We start from the raw sequence: 21,822 nt of genomic DNA on the forward strand, positions 1-21,822 counted from the left end.
ATCTGCAAAATATCTGTCATCCATCTTGACCATCCCTGAGTCAGTCCTTGCAACTAAATTTCTTCAACTTGATCTATGATTTCGTGTTGTGGGATTGCTTGCGACGGATCGCTTTCTATCGACTTCAGCTCATTATCTAGAAAGATGATCTAGAAATCATCAGTACCTTGGGATCTGCATGCCTCAATGGCAGGTTTCTCGCCTTTGACGACAGGTTGCATCATTGACTTTTGATCAAAGGATTTCGTGACATGTTTGACATCAACACATTTATTCACATTTCATGGATTGTACTGAGTACTTTGAGAGCCATTGACATCACTGGTGGTTTCTCTCACACTTGTTAACAGTTTACATCATTGACTGATAATCAAGTGGTTTCTACCATGTTCGACATCAACACATTTATTCGCATGGATAGAATCATACTATTTCGGGAAGTAGAAATGAAGACCCTGGATCTAGTTTCCACAATCCAGGCTGCGAGGAATTTTGTATTCATTATATAATGGACTATTCATAAACAAATGGCTGCGTCCATACTGTGTCCACATGAGTCTATACTTGTGATGTTTTACAAGATCATTCCTGTATCAGAGCAGTAGTTAGTTTTCTAGTCAATTTTGATCTGAGTATGGGAATCCCTACCTCAGCGATGATATGATCTCATATATATATCTTGCATTGAATGTTTTTACAGGTTCCAACCAGGCTCTCCACAAGATGATCCTTGAAATGATAAAGTACTTCACTCTTCCTAAATGATAAATTAAATCCTCATCTACTACAGACTTCGCACTTTAGGGGGCAATCTGTTACACAAAAATATCGTCACCATGATTATTTGCAGTCAGTATGGGTCTATCATCACTTGTACTGTCCTCCTAATCAAGTCTCAGACCTCAGCTCTTCAAGTCAAGCTTTGAAAATGAGAGAAAGACAATGAAAATCAATAAAACTTTGGTTCCGCACTTTCTCTCACTATTGCCTGCGGTCCCGCACCTTCTGTTAACAAAAACTACAGACCTGTGCGCTCTGTGCCTAAAGGTGTGGGTGCGGATCCCTGTGAAAGTAAAAAAGGCGCAAGTTTATTCTAAAAAACTCACTTTGGGTTAATTCTAGATGATTCTAGAAGGAATTTTGACGTGGATTGGCCGCTCTTAGGTGGTTCATGCATCCCAAAAGAGAAGGATCTAATCCCTTGATGAGAGGAGCTACCCCTTTGAAGGAGGACCTAGTAACTTCCCTCCATTTCACTATAAATTCAGGCATTGGGCTGGTTGCTAGAGAGGTTAGAAGCTGAACATTTTTTAGGGTAAATGCTGGTGAAATTAAGACTTCCTAGTTGAGCTTAAGAGGAGAGATCACATACCTTTTTGGCTTCATTTGGAAGAGAGTGAAACTTGTCAAAGTAGAGGAGACTTCTTGTTGGACCCTGGGAGGAGCTTGTACATCGTCAAGGCACAGGTTGTAAAGTTCTTCTTCTCTTGAATTAATACAATCAAACTCATTTTTCTCAACAAATTGTCTCATGTCATTTGTTTCATGAATTCCTTGACTTTCATGTTAAATATGTTTTATGATATTGGCTTTTCAGGTGCTATTTAATTTGTTTGCCTTGTTTGTGTTTGCAGATTCACGACAAAGGAGCTCATTTGGATCGAAGGGGTGAAGGCATCCACAAACTTGCGTTGGACCTAAGGTAGGCCCTAAAAACATTTGTTTGCCTTTGTTTATAAAAGCATATTTAGAGAAAGATAGTGTGTGATTGGTTTGCTTGTCATTAGGTCTTCTTTAGATTCTAGGAAGGTCTATCTTGTCCGCAAGATCGACTTATTCCGTGTGACAATATCAGATCTAAGTGTTGGGCACGACGTATAGATTGGTCTTTTGTGACCGCACCACCTAAGTTGACATCCTTAGCAATTTAAGGGAGTAGGGACTTGCAGAACCAATCTGCTAAGAGATAGTCTGGGAGGGGAGCTTTAACTAACCTCCGCTTACGTCTCCATTCATGTATATGATCAGAGATGTGGGTGGTAGTATCCTGATGTAATGAAGTGAGGAGTTTCGTTCCAGTCTCATAGCGGATGGGTAGCTAGAAGTGCTTTAAGAATTCCATCGCTAGAGCATCAAAGGTATTTATTGATGCACGTGGTAACTCAATGTACCACTTGGCTGTGTTGCTAGTAAGGGTGCAGGGAAAAAAACTTAACCGGACGCTATCATCCACCATGGAGTTAGAAACACACCAAATATGATAGGTGGTGATATGGATGCCCAGATCCTCCCCTTATTTCCCATCGAACTTGGGGATGTCTGTCAGTATTTTATGTGGGATTGGTGGCCAAAGGAAGTTATGATAGATGGGGTCATTTGTAAGTTTGTACAAGTTGGGGATATCCAACATTGCCTAGAAAGGTAGAGTGTGTGGTGCCCCTGACTCGGACCAAGGCAATGACATATGACTTGAGGATCCTTGCAGTCCTGCCATCATTTGAGTCCCAATATTATACATAGGCTGCGTGGTATAGTAGTTTCCTTGGGGTATGGCATTGTAATGTGGGTTTCCATGGGGATTGTGATGTTGGGGTATAGAATTGCCCCCAAGATAAGTAGTGACCCCTTGACTCGTTTGATATTGTGAGTAGGGTGCCCCCATGGAATGGTTGGGACCTCCTTGAGGATTCTTGCCCACCACAGAACTAACCATATGTCCTTGATTGACATAAGGAGTGCTCATGTCAAATAGTGACTAACCATGCATGCCTAAAAACGAGGGGGGGGGGGAACTGTTACATTCCGACTGGTATATGAATATTGGGAGTGCCCCCAGATACTTGAATCTGGGGTTTGAACTGCACAATGGATGCCAACCATATTGTTGGTAGAGGGGACCCGCGCTAACTGTTCTATATTGAGCATTATAAGGAGCATTGTATGTAGCACTTGTCGAAGGTATAGAGTTTGACACTAAATGGGTGGAACCTGGCATAGGTTGGGTTCCACTCATGGAGGGTGTCATGTGAGGGTTTGTACCTGGGACAAATGGGATAGCAAGGTTTGCCATCAATGGTGTGGTGGTGACTGTCGACTAGGGAAGTGGTGGGGGACCAAAAGTGTCCACAAAGTTCCACGACCCATTACTCGTTATGAGATGGATGGGAATGTTCCAACTAAAGACACAGGGGGTATAGGTGCCACATGAACCAAGAGTGGGTCCAACGGATTCGTGATCAGAGGGTTGTAGGGAGGAATAAATCCTGTAGTGAAGAAATCCTCTGGTAAGCTTGAATCGTCGGTTGTCCAAACAAATTCTGTGTGAGATCTTGGAGACTCATTTCCCGAAGATGGGGAATCCAGTTCACTGGGGCTCGACGGATCTTCCATAATGAGTGGAGGAAGTCCTAACAATCGTCGAGATTGACAAAGAGGTTCAGATGTAGCCACTGTGACAGTTAATTTTTATCAATAAATTTTATCGTGATATTTGTTAAAGTCTCAATGATAACACTCGAGTGCCTAAAAAAATAAAAAAAATAAAAATACACTAAGTGAAACAATCAGCAAAAAGAGGGAAACAACCTTGTTTGATAAGCACCAATCACTAGAGATGAAACCCAGTATCACAATGAATAACAGAGAGGGTTGGCCAAATGTACAGTTACGATTACTCTAGAGCTTCACCCGAACCTCAGATTGAGGGGCCAAGTACTCTCGTGAAGACGAGCACCCTCCCAAAAACTAAAGACAGAGTAGGTCTATCTGTGTTAGGTACCAGGGAAGCCTGCCCTAGTCACCTTGTGTAAGTCCCTAAAATTATGGCCACTAAGGATACCTCAAATCACAAACACTACCAGGGGGAACAGTCGTAGATAGTACGTTGTGTGGGTAGGATACTTGAGTCCCCGACTCAGCTCTGAAATCCCCGAAGGGATCCCCAATACACAAAATACCCAAAGGAGTTGCAAGCGAAGGTGGGCTACCTTCACTTACAATTCGTTGTTGTGTCATATTTAGCTCTGCTTTAACTGGAGTGGTCCCGGTAGTATGAGTGCAGAAGGAATTTTCTCTCTTTTATTGACACTAGTTTTGGTTTCTGATCTTGGGCAGTTTACTCACACTGCCTATCCCAAGATCCTAGCCTGAACTAATGTTTTCTTACTCTATAAAGAGTTACTGATTGATTTTAGGTAAGTTTTATGTGTACTTTTCTAGTGTCTTCAGTAGGGGTGTTGACGTATGATGTGTGGTGGGACTCTAACTCAAAAATCATGCAATATAAAATTCTTGAAAATATTCAATTCGATGAAATAAGTTGTATTCTACAAGTGAGAGTCTTTCATACATTCATATTTTTTCAATGCATCCTAGTCATTAATACACAACATAACCAACATAAATCTTTCCAATGCTTTCTAACAACTATTTGAAACCAAAATAAAGCAGATTTTAACCAGCTAAGTAGAAGAATGAATAAAAAAAATTGTTGATTTTTCTTTGATAAAAACTTTTTAAGAAAGAAAAAAACTTATTTCCTAATATATATATATATATATATATATATATATATATATATATATATATATATATATATATATATATTAAGACATAGATCTTGCTAACAAAATGCAGCTGCAGATCCTCTTTCAGTCCATGAGTAGGTTTCCCATCCCTTTGAGTTTACAGACACAGCTGCATGTCAAAATTTGGGGGACTAACGCTCTGTAGCAGTGGCCATAGAGAGTTACTGGGTCCACTAACACACTGTTTGTGTAGACATAGAGCTTTATAAAGCTTTGTTTACTCTGCTAACCTGCGTTAGTGTGGGAAAAGAGTTCAAAACAGGGCTTTTAGGATCAGATCCAAGGCTAAATATGTGAGGGAAGAATGCAGCAAGGTCTTGATGGGCTAGAAAAGGAATGCAAAAGTATAGGGAGGTCTTAGAAGGAGGAGGAAATTGAGAATTGTCCAAGTGAACCTGGAACTAAAAGTATAGTCCCTAGTGGAGTCACCGATTCTGCTATAGGATAAAATGCATGGTGTATGGAGAATGGAGATACCCTCAAAGGTCTTCCTGTGACCTTTGGTAGACTGTAAGATTATCTGTAGCTGTCACAAAGTTACATGCATGTCCATAAACAATAACTAACTATCAAAGCAAAACATATTGATTACCTCAAGCCTCCGTGTATATTTTTTTGAGAGCGCAATGCAGCTAGGGGGAAGTCCCCTAAGCCAGCTCCAAATCAAGTCCCGCACATAGAAGAGACAAGCATAATCATACCATACAACCTTGATAACTAATACATGAATACATAAAAGACATATAGTTACACATAACTAAGCTACTCATGCTAAAAGGTATTGGACAAACAAGTAAATGAATGATAGTACCAACACCACGGAGTAGAAATTACAACTGTAGTTCTATATTAATGTTGGAAGAGTGATTACAACCATATATTTCATTAGCCTTCCCTTACCCCTCTAGATTCTCTCTCTCTCTCTCCCTTCTTACCAACTTCTTATGCTTAGATTCGAGACTATGCTCAATAATCAAGTAAGTTATACTTTCAAATGATCTGACCTCCTTCACCATAGCCCTAGCTTTGCTTATGTAGCAATTGAGCTAGGGTTGCCAAGTTCCTCCATGAGTCTCTTAAGGTAAAAGAAATGATGTTGCCCTGCTTTTAGCTCTTGCCCATTTTCCTCCTTCATTAGGATTTAGAAATCCCACAAATAGGTCAAACTTGAGATGTGTCCTTACTTTTCTGAGTAAATTTAGGAGCGAATATAGAGATATTTATGAGTCAATTTGCTCCCTTGACCTCTAGATGGTCATTAGAGTCCACTAACGTTGTTCCCGAACCAACAACTAGAGTTAGTAGGGTCAATAACGCTCCCTTAGGCTTACAGAGAAGCTTTATAAAGCATGTTTTCAGTGTTTAGCCAGTGTTAGTGTGGAAACAATGCTTGTGATCTTGGTCTTTTATTCAACTATCATGTCTTTCCCCTCTGAGATGATGAGGGGTTCATTTTGCTGTATAACACATTCTTAAGTCCAAAAGGAATTACCATATACTGAAAGCATCCCCACTCAGTTGTGAAGGTTGTATTACTCCTGTCTTTTGGCGCAATCTTTATTTGATGGTATCCAGAGAACCCACCAGTGAATGAATAGGCCTCTTGCCCACCAACGTTATCCAATACCTCATCCATGAACGAAGTCGGAAAAGGATCATGAACGTAAGCATCATTTAGCTTCCTGATATCTACACAAATCCTTATTTCATCCTTCCTCTTCTTTTGCTGGACTGCCATTGGACTCACCCAATCAAATTCCTCCATTGGTTCAATCATACCTACTGCAAGCATCTTGTCCAACTCCAAGCGAACCTTTTATTTATACTATGGATTAAGGAGATATGGCCTCTATTTAATAGGCTTTGCTTCTAGTTTCAACGTTATTTTCCCAAATCGCCTATGATGCCTTTTAAGTCTTAGAACTTTGTAGGGAAAAAATCCTAATATTCCTGAAGCAACTCAGTGACCTTGTCCACAGTAGCATCATCCCAGTAGTCCCCTATCTTCGCAAGCTTCGGCTCCACCTTTGTGCAAATGTTCACTTGTCTAGTCTTCAGTGGCGCGGTGATATCTGGATTCTCTAGTTGTGGTCCCTCAACTTTGTGGTGACCTTCTACCTCTGGAATATTAATGTTCCTTGGATCCTCGTCTTCTTCTTCAGTAGTCACATTATAGCACTCTAGTGCATGGCGTAGCTGATTAGTCCAATCTAGTTGAATCAAATCCAAGGGATCTTGCGGTATTCTGAAGATCACTGCCTTAACCTCTTGCAATGCTTCATCAATGCATTCGAATCCATATTCAAAGCTAAATGTCATTAAGAATCCCTGTCTCAAAATATCCCATTCATCAGTGTCATGGTGGAGCTCTATTTCCAAGTACCAATTCATGGGTATTACATCCAAAGTGTGATAAAACAAATGCACCCACTCTGATTGCGGCTCTGCTCCATAAGTGTCAGTCCATTTCACTAAGTGATCATGTGGATCACTCCTACCATCATACTTTTTTGTCAGTCGCAATTTTGGGTAACCAAACTACAACCTCATCATTTTTCTGTACTCACGCCATCCATCAAAATTGTCCTTATGCGTACCCCACCATCTTGCGATCATAGCACGCAGTGCCAAATCCAATGCTTGGAAGTGATGCTTCTCAGGAACTTCTCTTTAAAATGCATCCAAAAATTTATCAACATTATTTAAACCATCATAATAAGGAAAACTTCTTACCTCCGATGATACATAGTGCAGCGATTTAGTCATCATATTGCAACACAGTGTAGATACTTCGTGCAACGTATTCTACCAGTGTTCCAAATCCTCATCTGAATCTGATGTGCAGGAGCTTTCATGGTCCCATGCAATACGTCCATTTGCTATTGGATTCACCCAATCTTGATCTCACACTATTATATTATAAATATGATCCAAATCATCGTCACTTTGATAATCGTGGACCAGTTCAGTATAGAGTGTTCCTTTTGTAGGGTCCAAAGGTACTACTACATGGAGCGATTTCCTTTCAAATGACATTGTCCACTTCTTCAAATTTATTACCCCATCCATTTCAATAGCCCAATTGATCCCAAGAAGCATAGGGTAGGGATTACTATCATCAACAATCTCTCTTACTTCAAAATCAGCCAACGCACTTGTGCCTTCAATATTTACTGTCACTCCCTGAAATATTCCCATGGGGATAATCCTCTATTGATTTTCCATCCTCAATTGAATCAGAGACCACTATAGCGTAGGTCTCCCCATAATATCCCATGCTTGTTTAGGCAATACGTTTGCGTCCAACCCCAAATCCAGGATAACTTGATCCATTTTAGATTCTCCATTTGCATGGTGAGTCTCATCTCATGACCTATTCTTGCCTTATGCTTACCAATTTTTCTGACTATGCGAGGTCCTTCAAGGGCATTTTCTTTTCTGGCACATTTATTTATCAACTCCTGTAATCCTTTCACAGCCTTGGTGTCATGTAGCAGCTTCATACAGGTCCCCAAGAATGTAGTAAGCATGGAGGGGTCCATTTCTTCAGACTGCTTATCTTGACTTCCTGAGGTAGAAGCCTCTATGAAGCTTTTCTTTGCTTCCATGAAGGTTTATTTCATGTGCTTTAGATCAAATACAACCTCCCTTTCTGGAGCCTTACGAATCCATTCACATTCTTTAGGCTAGTTTCCCTTATCTTTGCTAATCGTCATTCCACTTTGCAACACAATATTCATAATAGGATCCTATTCATGGGGTTCAGCCTCATCATTTGTAGGTTCTGGGTAGGTTGTTGAGGTTGTACCCCCTTTTCCCACATCTTAGCTATTAATATAGGGCATTATTCTATCACTTGCTCAAACTGAGTACAGTATTTGCACGACAGGCGCATCAGGTTTGTACACTCCCATGCGTAGTGTCTTCGCACTCCACAATTGTAGCAAATAACTTGCCCCCGACCTCTACCAAGTCCTCCTCCACCTCAGCCTCATCTGCGCCCTTGATATCCTCCACGCGGTCCCCCAATGCCTTGATCCAGAGGCCGGGTTTTTGTCTTCATTCGATACGCGGGCATTCTTTCGAGTATTAACTCATAGCTACGGTAGTTACACTCATCATGCCCTACTGATTTATAGAAGTTCTAGAAGAGTTGTTGCGGTGTCTGCACAAATTTCTGCAGTAGGTGGCAATTGTCTGTTGCACGTTTTCTAGCTAACTGACAGATAGCGCACCACAGCGTGGGCCATATACTTGGCCCTGCTTAAGCTTCTGGCTTCAGAGGTATTGGCCTCCTCCTGCAACATAATTCGCAAAGACAAGGCAGTGATATTTTTCATTCCCCTGGTTCTTACACTTTAGACACCAAACTTCTTTGCACACCTCTATCTGAGCCACTCTCTCTTTTTTCAAACTTTAGAATTCTAGGCAAAGATTTTGCAACTCCGAGAGAATATGCTAAACTCCCAAAGCAACATCTAGAATCGGTGTCTCATGCAATATCATCGCAATCTCCAGGGCTTCCGCTTGGGTCCCAATCATTTGTTGTGATAAAGAAACCCTTAGGTGAGGCAAGAGCTAAGCTACAAACCATTCGCGGTGCTATCCATTCGTAAGATTCATGTTAGCTTCGCAGATCTATCATTTCAACCTCTGGTCCAATTCCTAGGGTGTTTCACCAGGTCTCATCATGATTTCCTTAAATCCAATGATTGATTGTGATTTAGATTTGGGCCTATTGAATTACTTATTCAATAGATTCTGGATGTCTGCTAAAGCAACCGTCAGTTTATTAGTACATTACTTGATGTGCCATGTTAGCGCGTGATCCTCTAGAGCAATAAACAACGTTTCTTTCTTCATCTGATATTCTATAATATTCTGGGTTGTCCACATGGCCTTTGCAATGAACCAAAATTGGTATGGGTCCTCATTTCCCAAGCCCTTGAAAATGGGCAACTTCACTACATTCGCCATATTGAATGGTGGCAGAGGTCGTGGCAGTGTGGGTGAAGGTGTATGTTGTGGAGGTGAATATGGAGGTGGTGTGGCTAGATGGGGTATTCGTGGGAACCCTTGCCTTATTAATTGGACAATGCTATGCGGCGAAGCTAGTGCTGCTCCTTCATCGTCACTCAGAGGAGGCTCAATTAGCAGGATATATTCATGCCCTATTCTCCCTCTATCCATAAAGATATTTCCACTTTGTGTAGCCCAAAACATTAAGGTAATTGAATAACCCACTTTTCACACAAAAGCATCTTAATCCAAGTATTCAAATATCTTAAATACTTACCTCACGGTCCCTTGAAGAAGCATTGCTCTGCTTCTTTGTATTTGACCGAGGTACCGACCGCGAATTCTGTCACAAATCCTCCTATGATGCGATCAAGCCAGTGATCAACAACGCGTGCGATCTTATCTTCAAAGGCTTCCAATCTCTGCACTAACTTTGAGGTCCACACTATCAGACCGTCAAGCCTCCACCTTCCTTGGCCATCTGCCAATTTAACGATCCACTCGTATAGTTCGATTGGGAAGGAACATAAGAAAATTTCATGTATCTCTATGTGTAGATACCTATCCAAACACTATTCTTTCATCAATAGCAGATTTCTATTTTGTGCCGCAAATCCGTGGATCTTTCTATCCAACTAATTCTCAATTTCTTGCTTTGTTGGATTCCAGTGATGCAACATCACACATCTCTTTATGTAGATCTCAGTCCCGGAAACAGAACCATTTGTTGGCTTAGTGGGTCCTAACCCACATTCAAAGTTAAGTTTTCCAAACAAATCCCTACACTACTGGCCCTTTCAGCATCAATCTGTCGAGCACGGACTGAAGCCTCACCTGAGGCAGTATGGGGGGATGCTGTTACCAAGTTTCTGCACCCAAAGATTAGTGTAATGTCATTTTATGCCCTAAATATACCTTCGCACAGATCGATAAGTCTTTTAGGGCTTATCGATATACTTCCTTTAGTCAACTTCTAGACCTTCACGAAGGTATACAAGTGTCTTTCGCAAACCTTAAATAGGTGAATCAACTACTTACGTGCTTCTGTGATTACTCCTACTTTTGTATTTACCCAGATCAAACTAAGTATTTTATATCTTTAACATGCATTAAGATATTCTTCATGTAAACAGATATTAGTAATTGCATTCATATAACAATGTAAACCATGCAGATTCACACATCAATACAATATTAAATCATAAACCCATTATTGATCATAACATAATAGCACATTCATTCATAACAAGAGAAAATAGACAAAACACAGATAATTCCACAATAATGTTCTCTATTGATACTTCAGTTCTTCTTACAGAATCAACACTTCCCTGTGCACTCAGTTGTAGGGGTCTGCGGACTCTACTGTAGGCCTCTACACACTCAACTGCAAAGCCTCTGTTCTACTCTAAGACTCTTCTCTCTTCGCTTCTACTGACCTATTACATTCATCTTCATCATTATGATGAACTTATGCACTGCCTTAGACTCTCTAAGACTCTCCTTTTTATACAATCCCATGGTCCATGGACCATGGGTAGATCTACTAAATCCAACACAACTAACATAAAAGAAGGGTAAAACCCTTTACAACACTTTACTATCTACACGCTCAACGACCACAACTTGTGGAGACTTTACATTTTACATACCAAAACTTGGGCTTTCTGCCCTAAAACTTTGGCGTTTGCCCCAAAATTGACCCTAGGGGACCCTGTCCCAACAGTAACAAAGCCATTTTTCTATTTTTTCATCCAATTTTTGTGGTGTCAACCTTGTAGGTTGTGGAAAGCTAGGGGCAACAACACTTCCATATTTATAGTTGTGAGTGGTAGGCTTCCTTGTTTCCATAATTTTGCTTTCAATTTTTCTTGCCAATCGGAATGCCTTTTCTAATGAATCAGATTGCCAAAGGCAAACCTCATGTTGGATCTTATCATTTAATGTTAGTATGAAAACATCAATCCTATGCTCCTCTGGAATATCTTTTACCCTTCTATTCAATTTTTGGAAATCCTCAATGTGCTCCACCACTGAACCCTTTTGTTTGGGATTTATCAATTGGCTAAAAAAGGTGTTGCTTTTTGTATCCTCATAATGTGTTATCATTTATTCCGTAAAAATTTCCCAAGTCACAATTTTTTTACAAGAGCAAATCCATTGATACCATACAAATTTATTGGGTTCCAAATATAAACTTGCAATGTATACCTTTTGTGTGTTTTGCACATTATGGAGATCGAAATATTGCTCCATCTATAGTATCCATGTTACGGGATCCTTGCCATTAAACTTCCTCATATCGATCTTTGGAACATGGAGGGTCTTTAATCCAATGTTAGAGTCTATGAAATCATGATTAACATTTCTTTTGTTCTCATCATGAGCTTCCTTTACTACCCTTTCTCCATTAGTAAGCATTTCTTGTAGCAACTTTGTTAAATCTAACTTCAAATCTTCCATGTTTCCTTTAAGTTTTTCTTCTATTGCATCCATCTTAATTTCCATGCCATCCATTTTAGCTTCCATGCCATTCAACTTAGTTTCCATGCTTTATTTAAATCATCCATCTTAGGTTCTGTTACTTTTTGTGAGAGTGAAATTTGTTGCACTTGGTCTTGTAATTTTGATATATCATTTTGCATTTCTTCCTCTTCTTCATGAGTCATGGTAGAGATTTCATGTTGCTTACTAGCTGTTTCCATTTTCTTTCATTGGAGCATCAATTAATGATAATTATGCTTCACTATGTCATTTGGATACCTTCAAACTAATTTTTCAAACCAAACTTAAGCAAAATTTTAAAAAGACTACACACCTTTTTTGGCTTTGTAGGAGCGTGATATTGAATCTATTGTATCTTTGTAATTGCAGGTCTCCAAGGTTTGAAATTTTTTCATGTAGTATCCCTTTGAGTCCTCATTCCAACCCCATAAGTATGATCAAGATTGGATTCTCCAAGAAATATTTATTTCAAATCTCCCACGATGACCTGATTATAGACTGGTTGAGTAGAGCGAATTTGTATGAAGTTCCACGTGTCACTATTTCAACCTTTGAACCTGAAAAAAATACAAAAAATACTACAGACTGTCCTATTTCTATACCATTTGATGAAATTTCAATCTGATGCTCAGTGAGAAAGTTATGACAATTTTCCCCAGGTCACTTGTTTGAGATATAATTTGGGAGCCTACAAAATCCCTAACTTTCGTTAATCATATATCTAAAAAAATAGTACGAAAATATCTAAAATTCATACCCAAGATTAATCAATATCTCAGCTCAAGTGAGTTTTAATGTTAGCTTCTGAAACATTATATAAAAAATGTTATAGCGAAAATTCCACGATGACCAAGTTGAAACAGTGAAACCCTAGAATCCAAAGGTTTGATACCAATTGTTATGCAACCAACTCACAAAATAGAAGAAAAGATAGACCAACGACTTCAAAATCAGACTCTTCGAGGGGGCAACCTCCTTTACATTACACAAATGAACAATTCTTGGATGATACAAATGATAAGACCTCCTTTCTATATATAGGAGTCTAAGGGGTCGCAATATAATCAGAGCTGACATAACAATAATAATGTAAGGGCACAACAATAACAATAATGGGCTCCAATGATAATAATAATAAGGGAATACAGTAGTATTATAGGTATCTAACATGTACCTAGACGACTAATCTTCAGCCAAATTTGGGAAGAGAACATACACCATATCAAACAAGTCCTACAAACCTTTAAACAATACAAATTGTGTGCCAGTGTAGAGAAATTCACTTTTGTTATGACCGAGGTTCAATATAAGGGGCACATCATTGATGAGTGGGGTGTGCATGTGGACCCATCCAAGATACAAGTTATGCGAGATTGGCCAACCCCAACTACTCTAACCGATATCTACAGCTTTCTAGGTCTTGCCAATTTCTATTGTAGGTTCGTGTTGGGATTCTCTCATACCACTTTGCTTTTGAATCAAGTCATGAAGGGTGAAGCAAAAGAAAAGTTGTTGTGGTCTGAATCCTAAAAAAAGGTGTTTATTTAGTTTAAGCATCACCTCTACTCTGCACTAGTGCTGACATTACCAAACCTGCAAGAACTATTTGAAATTGAGGCAGATGCCTCCAACTATGTTGTTGGGGTAGTTCTTACCCAGCAGAGGCATCCGATGGCATATCATAGTGAGACACTTTCATATGCAGTCTAAAAGTATCCCATATATGACAAGGATATGTATTCAATTATGCAAGCATGCTGAAAATGGAAGAATTACATTATAGGGAAGGAAATGGTCATCTAGACATACCATCAACCATTGCAATTCATACAAGCACAAGGAAAGTTGCAGCACAATTGCCATCAGAAACAGTCCACTTATCTACAACAATTTCATTTGAACATTAAGTACAAGAAGGGAAACACCAATAATGTTACAGATTGTCGCAGTTGACTGTCGGTTATGGCTCAAACCACTGTACTCGACTCTTGTGGACACGAGATTTCAGGATGGATGCATATTTACAAGAGTGATTCAAAATTCGGCACCACATACCAGATGCACATGGAAAGTAAGAAAGTCCTAGATTTTCACCTCCAAGGCACAGTATTATGCCACCTGAGACGCCTCTATGTTCCTTCAAGTGAGCGTGCCAAGATTATTTGGGAGGTGCACTACAATCAAGTCACTGTACATTTTAGGGTAGAAAATATAGTGGTAGTGTTGTAGAAGTAATTTTATTGGCCGAAATTTCAACAGAATGTTGGGAAGTACATCAGATCCTACACTACTTGCGCCATTGCCTAACCTATAATAAAGAAGTAAGGTCTGCATACTCATATGCTGACTCCTAGCCAACCCTAGGAATCCATCTCCATGGATGATGTGTCGGGCCTTGCTTCTACCAAGTATGACAACGACTACGTTTTGGTGCTCATCGACAAACTCTCTAAGATGGTCATTTTGGTAGCCTACAAGAAGAGTATTATAGAAAAAGGCACTGCCAAACTCCTCTTTGAATGAGTATGGGTACACTTTGGGATCCCACAGTCCATTTTCTCAGATCGGGATAACCAGTTCCTAAGTGAATTCTGGTCAAGTCTTTGGTCGTTGTTGGATACCAAGCTCACTAAGTCCATGACCTTCCACTCCCAAACTAATGGCTAAACAGAGGTCGTCAACATGATGATCGTGCACATCCTGCATATGTATAATTCGAAGCACCTAGACACATGGGATGAGAGCCTCCCCTATGTCCAACACAGCTACAACATGGTTCTCTATAGCTCAACTGGCCACAACACCTTTCAGGTGAGATTGAGATTCTAGCCACTATGTCCCAATGATGTTTCCATACCATTTGTAACTACTCAGACAAATTCGGCTCATGTCCAGTCCAAAGCTGACACAACTAATAGCTTCATTCAGTGCATCCAGCACATCCGCTAGTAGGTCCATGACATATTGAACAAAGCAAATGCTAAGTACAAACATCATCATGATCAATATTAGGTGCCACATAAGTTTCAGGTGGGCGACAAAGTTTGGTTACATTTACAAAAGGAGTGCCTCATTAGGTTTTGTCACCAATTCCACCCCAACTAGATCTTTACCCCTTCTATCAGTTTCACCTTGTACCTCCCTCACTATATGACTTCCTCTCATATTATCGTGATAAAAAATTGCTCCTTAAATCTTCATATTTTCCCTGCATCAAGTATATTCGTGTAATAAGCATTGTAACTTCTAATAAAATCACCATTATATTATATAAAAGATTAGCATCTTAATTTTGAATTAATAATTACAATTATTATTATAATAAATTAAAATAAAACTATTTAATAATAAAAATTAAATAATGATTTATAAAATTTCAATATAATTAAAAAATAAATAAATAAAATACATTAAAATCACATGGAGAATTCGAGCAAAATTTCATTTAAATGAGGGAGTTTGTATTACATTTTCTCAAAATAATTGTTATTAATGTAATTTCATTCAGGAAGTTACGAGAACTAAATGAAACGAACTTCTAGACATTTAAAAGAAGATGTAGAAGATTGTTCTCGGGCTTTTTAGAAGATTGAAGGATGGTGACGTATTGGAGTTGAAGACTTATTCTTTTTATGACCATCATGCACTTGCTAAAGTGTTGTTGTTCATTGTATTTCCTTTTTTTCTTTTTGTGCGTTCTTTTTATGTGAGGTTTTATTTACCGGTCCATTGTGCAGGTTATTGATATAATATGATTATTCAATAATATTGCATGCAATAATGATTTAATTATTTGAATACTTGATATTTAAATATTATTTTAAAATCATATCTGAATTTATGTGTTGCAAAATGAAATTCTAACAATACATGTTATTTAGGGTTTTTATTTACACATTAATTTAAATACCATAAAACTAGCCCTCCTATTTTATTTTTTATCATTAAATTATTTTTCATTTATCATTTCTTTATTGCACTGGTAATATGTGGTGATTAGAAATGCTTTGACATGATCAGATTGCTTAATCTTCCATGCATTAAAATTGGTTTAGTTTTTCCTCCAATATTTACTATTTAAAAAACTGAAATCTAATAGTTTATTTGTTTTGTTGCAAGATGAATAATAATAATACTTGATACCATGTTGTTTCAACTACAACATTTCTATTAAATGCATTTAGGCTAGTTTTTATTAACTTCTGTCATTTTATTTTGTTTTTATTTTATTTTTTACTAACCCTTATGTTTTGTGAGAAATATAGTATATTAATTTAAACCTCTCTTAGCCATAATGACATTTTATTTTTAATAAGTTTTCACATGTTATATGTCTTCCACATCTATTTCCTAAAAGGATTTATTTCTTTAAAAACACTCTTTAATCAATAATATGACCTATTTATTTATTTAATTAGAAAATTTATTTAATTTACACTATTTTATAATGAGTATTCAATTTTGATTGTCACTGGGGAATACCCCCTATGGTGAAAGGGAGGCAAACCCTTGTCACCTAGACTAGGAGGATTTAGGATCCTGAGTGATGTGATCTCAGACTATCCTCAGTTATTGAGACAATCTGAGCACTAACACTTAGTGCTTTGTAAGCTTCGCCCACTGTGATATGGGTCTTAAGCCATCACTAAGGCTATAGGGGACAATGCTTTCAAGCTCAGCATTCCACTGTTCCTTGGCATGTACCCAATATTCAATGTGGATTTGTTGCGGTTAAAATTTCCCCTATTGTTGAACACATCTGACGTTGCTAAGCAACTGACACCAACAGAGCTCAACCCAAGTTGCATCAAATAGGCCACAACTAATAGGATCATGGAAATACAGATCAAGAACACTCGCTAGCAAAGGATCTAGCTATATCGAGTTCTCAAAGCTGGTCATATATTTCACCAGGGCAAGTGGCTCACTAGGGACCAAGTACAACAAAAATTTCCTCACCTCACGGAGCCTCTGCACGCAATGGGTAACATTTCTTCCTATAGGGGGAGTAATGATCTAGACTGATATTGGTGTCCATCCACCTATTCCACCTGGACCTCTAGTCGGTCTCATTAGTTTCATTGATTATAGCAACATTTACTATTGTTAGTAGTTTTTAGGGTCTTGAACTTCCAGAGCTATTTTGACCCCATAAATGGCATATTTTTAAGGTCTTTAAGAGACCCATTGCCTTAGGAAAATTCCTACCGCAAATCCTGTAGTACTCGGAGAGACCTTTCTAATGAGGTATCGTATCCACCAAATAAAGATCATATGATCGAGTTAAGACTCAGGGAAGTTAGTTGCGCTACTAACCCCAACGAGGCGCTCAAACTCTTGGTGTTCCATCTCCTAGGATTATGGTTTTGGTTTTTTAGGGATTCCCTTTGTTGTTCAATAATAAAAAGGCTCTTAAGCCTCATTGTAACACGATTCAGAGGCATGTAGCTGCCACATATGTTCTCAGATATAAACTACCATCACCCAAGCTAGTTTATTTCCATTCTATATGTAAGCATCTTTCAGCTCCTTGATATTAATGAAATGAAGATTTATTTCTATTTCATCTTCGTGTTTATGTTTATATCTGTATTCTATTGCATTCGTGCATAAGTATGGATTAGTGGTATCAAAGAGGTCTTCTATTTCTCTATTTTTCTGTTCATGTCCCCAATGAGGTCGAGGTATAAGGAGTTAAGGCTCAAACTAGTTGAATCTTTTCAATACCAACCTCGTAAACCCGAATAGCCTCCCATGGAGGGAGAATAGAAAGACGAGGGAGCAAGAGATCCCTTCAAAATATTGGTTAGAGAATCCCTAAGCGAAAAAGGAACGCATTGATGGATAGTTTTTCCCAGATCCTTCGGCGAATGCCCACAAGGGATGCATCTTCATATGGAAGCCACTTTAGAGGCACCACCCCCTTCAAGGTACAAGTCAACTTTGACATTACCATATTTGGAGGCAAGATAGATGCAAACATTGCAGATGGATTTTTAAATCTATTAGAAGGATATATTTCAGTTCATTATTTTTCCAATAGGGAAAATATTAGTTTTTCACTCCTCAAAGCTACCCCCCATGTCAAGGACTGGTGAGAAACATACTATAAACAAAGGGACGAGAGGGAACCCTCACTATTTCCCATCACACCCACCTAGAATTATTTCCAAGACACCATTAAGGAACAATATTACCTCGTGGGGAGTTATGAAGACAAGTACATACAATGGACTACGTTGCGATGACAAAGGGATCAAGATGTGCATGAGCTGATGGATCTTTTCCATACCCTGCCATAAAATTGGGTATCAAATATTTTATAAACATCTTCTGCTCAAGTATGGTAGTTGTTTGGACAAACAAATTCAAGAGGAAATGGAATTCTTGGAAATCTCCTCGCTTGGTGAAGCATACTGATATGCTACCATGATTGAGTAGAAATTCAAGAAGAAGAGGTAACAATTTGGATCGCAAACCCAAAGCAGAGAAGAGGTGCTCCCAAGCCACAAAGCAAATGGAAGAGTAAGGCCGCGACCCTCTAGGACAACTCTTTGAAGCCACAACCCAAGAATAACGGGAGGGAAAAGAAAGACACTGACAAGTGGTGTGATTTCCATAAAACTCCCACTCACAACACAACTAAATGTTGTGTGAAGGAGGTGTTGGTGGCTAAGCTGAAGGATGCAGAGATGGATAAATGCTCTGACTATGAGCAGAAACTCGACAAGCGAACCGATGAGGGAAATAAGATCATTGACGTTGAACCCACTATGATGGTAGCCACCACGAAGCTCCAAAAGGTAGAACCTAAGGATCTGGAGGAGGGGGGGCGCCCTTTCCACTCACAGATGTGGGTAAGGGATTCAACGGTGCAGTCAATCATTGACAGTAGGAGCCAAAAGAAACTAATCTCAACCGAGGTCATTAAGAGATTGAAGGTGTCAAAAACACCACACCGACAATCGTACACCATCAGGTGGCTCCACCAAGGGCGAGATCTCCATGTCAGCCAGTAGTGTTTTCTGCCTTATAACATCGAGCCATTTGCAGATGAGGTATTGTAAAATATTTCCCCACTAAAAGTCTATTATATTTTATTAGGTTACCCATACCTATGGAAGTGTCATGTTGTATATGAATCTACACCTCATTATCTTATTATTACATTCGGTCAAAAATTATACAAGATACTAGAGGTAGCATAGCCTACCACCCTTTCTTAAATATATGCTAAACAATGTAGTAAGATCATTTCCTAGACTGGAAAATTTGTCTTCCTTATGATTCGCCCTCAAAATAAGAGGAATATTGTGGCCACATCCACGCCCTCTAGACATGGCCCCTCCGCATGGTAGTAGTAGATGGAAAATGTCATGCAGGAGTATAGGGACATCTCCACCTCACCCATAGGGGTACCCCTACAATGTTAGGTCAAGCACTCTATCTATATGACCTTAGGTGTGTCGCTACATAATGGACCAATCTATCGACACTCTATTCTAGAGAATGGTGAGATCAAGAGGTAGATTCAGGAGTTGTTTCATAAAGGGCACATGAGGCCAAGTTCATCACCTTTGAAGCTCGATCATGTTGGTACAGAAGAAGGAAGGAACTTGGAGGCTTTGTATTGACTATCAAGCATTGAATATGATCACTGTCTAGAATTGGCATCCAATCCCATGGATTGATGACCTTTTAGACTAGATCAAGGGGGCCAAATATTTTAGCAAGATTGACTTGAAGTCCGATTATCACCAAGTACTGATTGAACCCTCTGATGTTTGGAAGATTGCATTCAAATCCAAGGAGGGCCTTTTTTAATGGCTTCTCATGCCTTTTAGGTTGATGAATTCCCCCGCAACCTTCATTCAACTAATGGAAAAAATATTCCAGCCTTTCTCCAACTTGTTCATAGTAGTGTACCTAGAGGACATCCTGATCTTTATCTAGTGTTAGGAAGAGATCATACAACATATCCAATAGGTGCTCCAAACCCTGCGACAACACAAATTGTGTGCCAATTTGGAGAAATTGACATTTTGTATGACCTAGGTTCAATATCTAGGGTATATCATTGATGAGAGGGGTGTGCATGTGGACCTAGCCAAGATACAAGTTATGTGAGATTAACCAGCCTGAACCACTCTAACAGAGCTCCATAACCTTTTAGGTCTTGCCAATTTCTATCACAAGTTCATGTTTGGATTCTCTCATATCAATTGGCCTTTGCGTCAAGTCACCAAGGGCATAGATAAAGCAAAGCTATTTTGGTATTAATTCCAGCAGATAGCGGCAACAACACAACTTGTGTGAGTGTCAGTGTTAGTGTTCGCCCTAAGTTTACCGACTCCTCAGCCTGACTTTGACCAATTTGGAGAAATTCACATTTGGTATGACCTAGGTTCAATATCAAGGGTATATAAATTATGAGTGGGTTGTGCCTGTGGACCTAGCCAAGATACAAGTTATGTGGGATTGACTAGCCTAAACCACTCTAACCAAGCTCTGTAACTTTTTGTGTCTTGCCAATTTCTATCACAAGTTCATGTTCAGATTCTCTCATATCAATTGGCATTTGCGTTAAGTCACCAAGGGCATAACTAAAGAAAATTTATTTTCATATTAATCCCAACATAAGGCATTTGCAAAGTTGAAGCATTACCTCTTCTCTGCACCAGTTCTCACATTACCTAACCTGCAACAACCATTTGAAATTGAGACATATGCGTCTCACTAAGTTGTTAGTGTAGTTCATACCTAGCAGGGGAATCCAGTGACCTATCATAGTGAGATAGTTTAAGATAGAGTCTGAAAGTATCCCACCTATGATAAGGAGATGTATTCCATTATGCAGGGCTGCCGACAATGTAAGCATTACATTATGGGGAAATAAATGATCATCCAAACAAACTTCCAACCCTTGTAGTTCATACAAACACAAGGATAGTTGCAGAACAATCACCATAAGAAATGGTCTACCTATATATAGCAATTCCATTTGAACATTAAGTACAAGAAGCATAGCACAAATGATGTTGTAGATTGCCTCATCTTACCATCAGTTATGCCATTATCCACTATGCTCGACTCTTATGGACACGATACTTTAGGATGGTAGCATATTTATAAGAGACCTATAATTTGGCACCATGTACCAGATGATCTTGGAAGGTAAGAAAGTCCCATATTTCTACCTCTAGGATACATTGTTATGCCACCTGGGACACCTCTGTGTTCCTTCAAGCAAGCGTGCTAAGATGATTTTGGAGGCACACTATAATCAGGTCACTATAAATTTTGCAGTGGAAAAGATAGTGGCAATATTGCAGAAGTATTTTTATTGGCCGAACCTTCGATAAGATGTTGGGAAGTATATAAGATCCTACATTACCTATGCCATTGTCAAACCTACAATCAAGAAGAAAGTCCTTTACACTCCTATGCTGACTCCTATTTGGCCCTGAGAATCCATCTCCATGGATTACATGCCAGTCCTTCATTCTACCAAGCATGGCATTGACTGTGTTTTCGTGGTCATTGACAAATTCTCTAAGATGGCCATTTTGTCAGCCTATGAGAAGAGTATCACAATAGAAGCCACTGCCAAACTCTTCTTTGAATGAGTATGGGTACACTTTGGGATCCCAAAGTCCATTATCTTAGATCAGGACAGCTGGTTCCTAAGCACATTCTAGTTAAGCCTCTAGTC

This window comes from Pinus tabuliformis, chromosome 5_1 (assembly GCF_031772625.1).
Source record: "Pinus tabuliformis cultivar Carrire ecotype Pingquan chromosome 5_1, CPIR1, whole genome shotgun sequence".
Lineage (NCBI taxonomy): Eukaryota > Viridiplantae > Streptophyta > Pinopsida > Pinales > Pinaceae > Pinus > Pinus tabuliformis.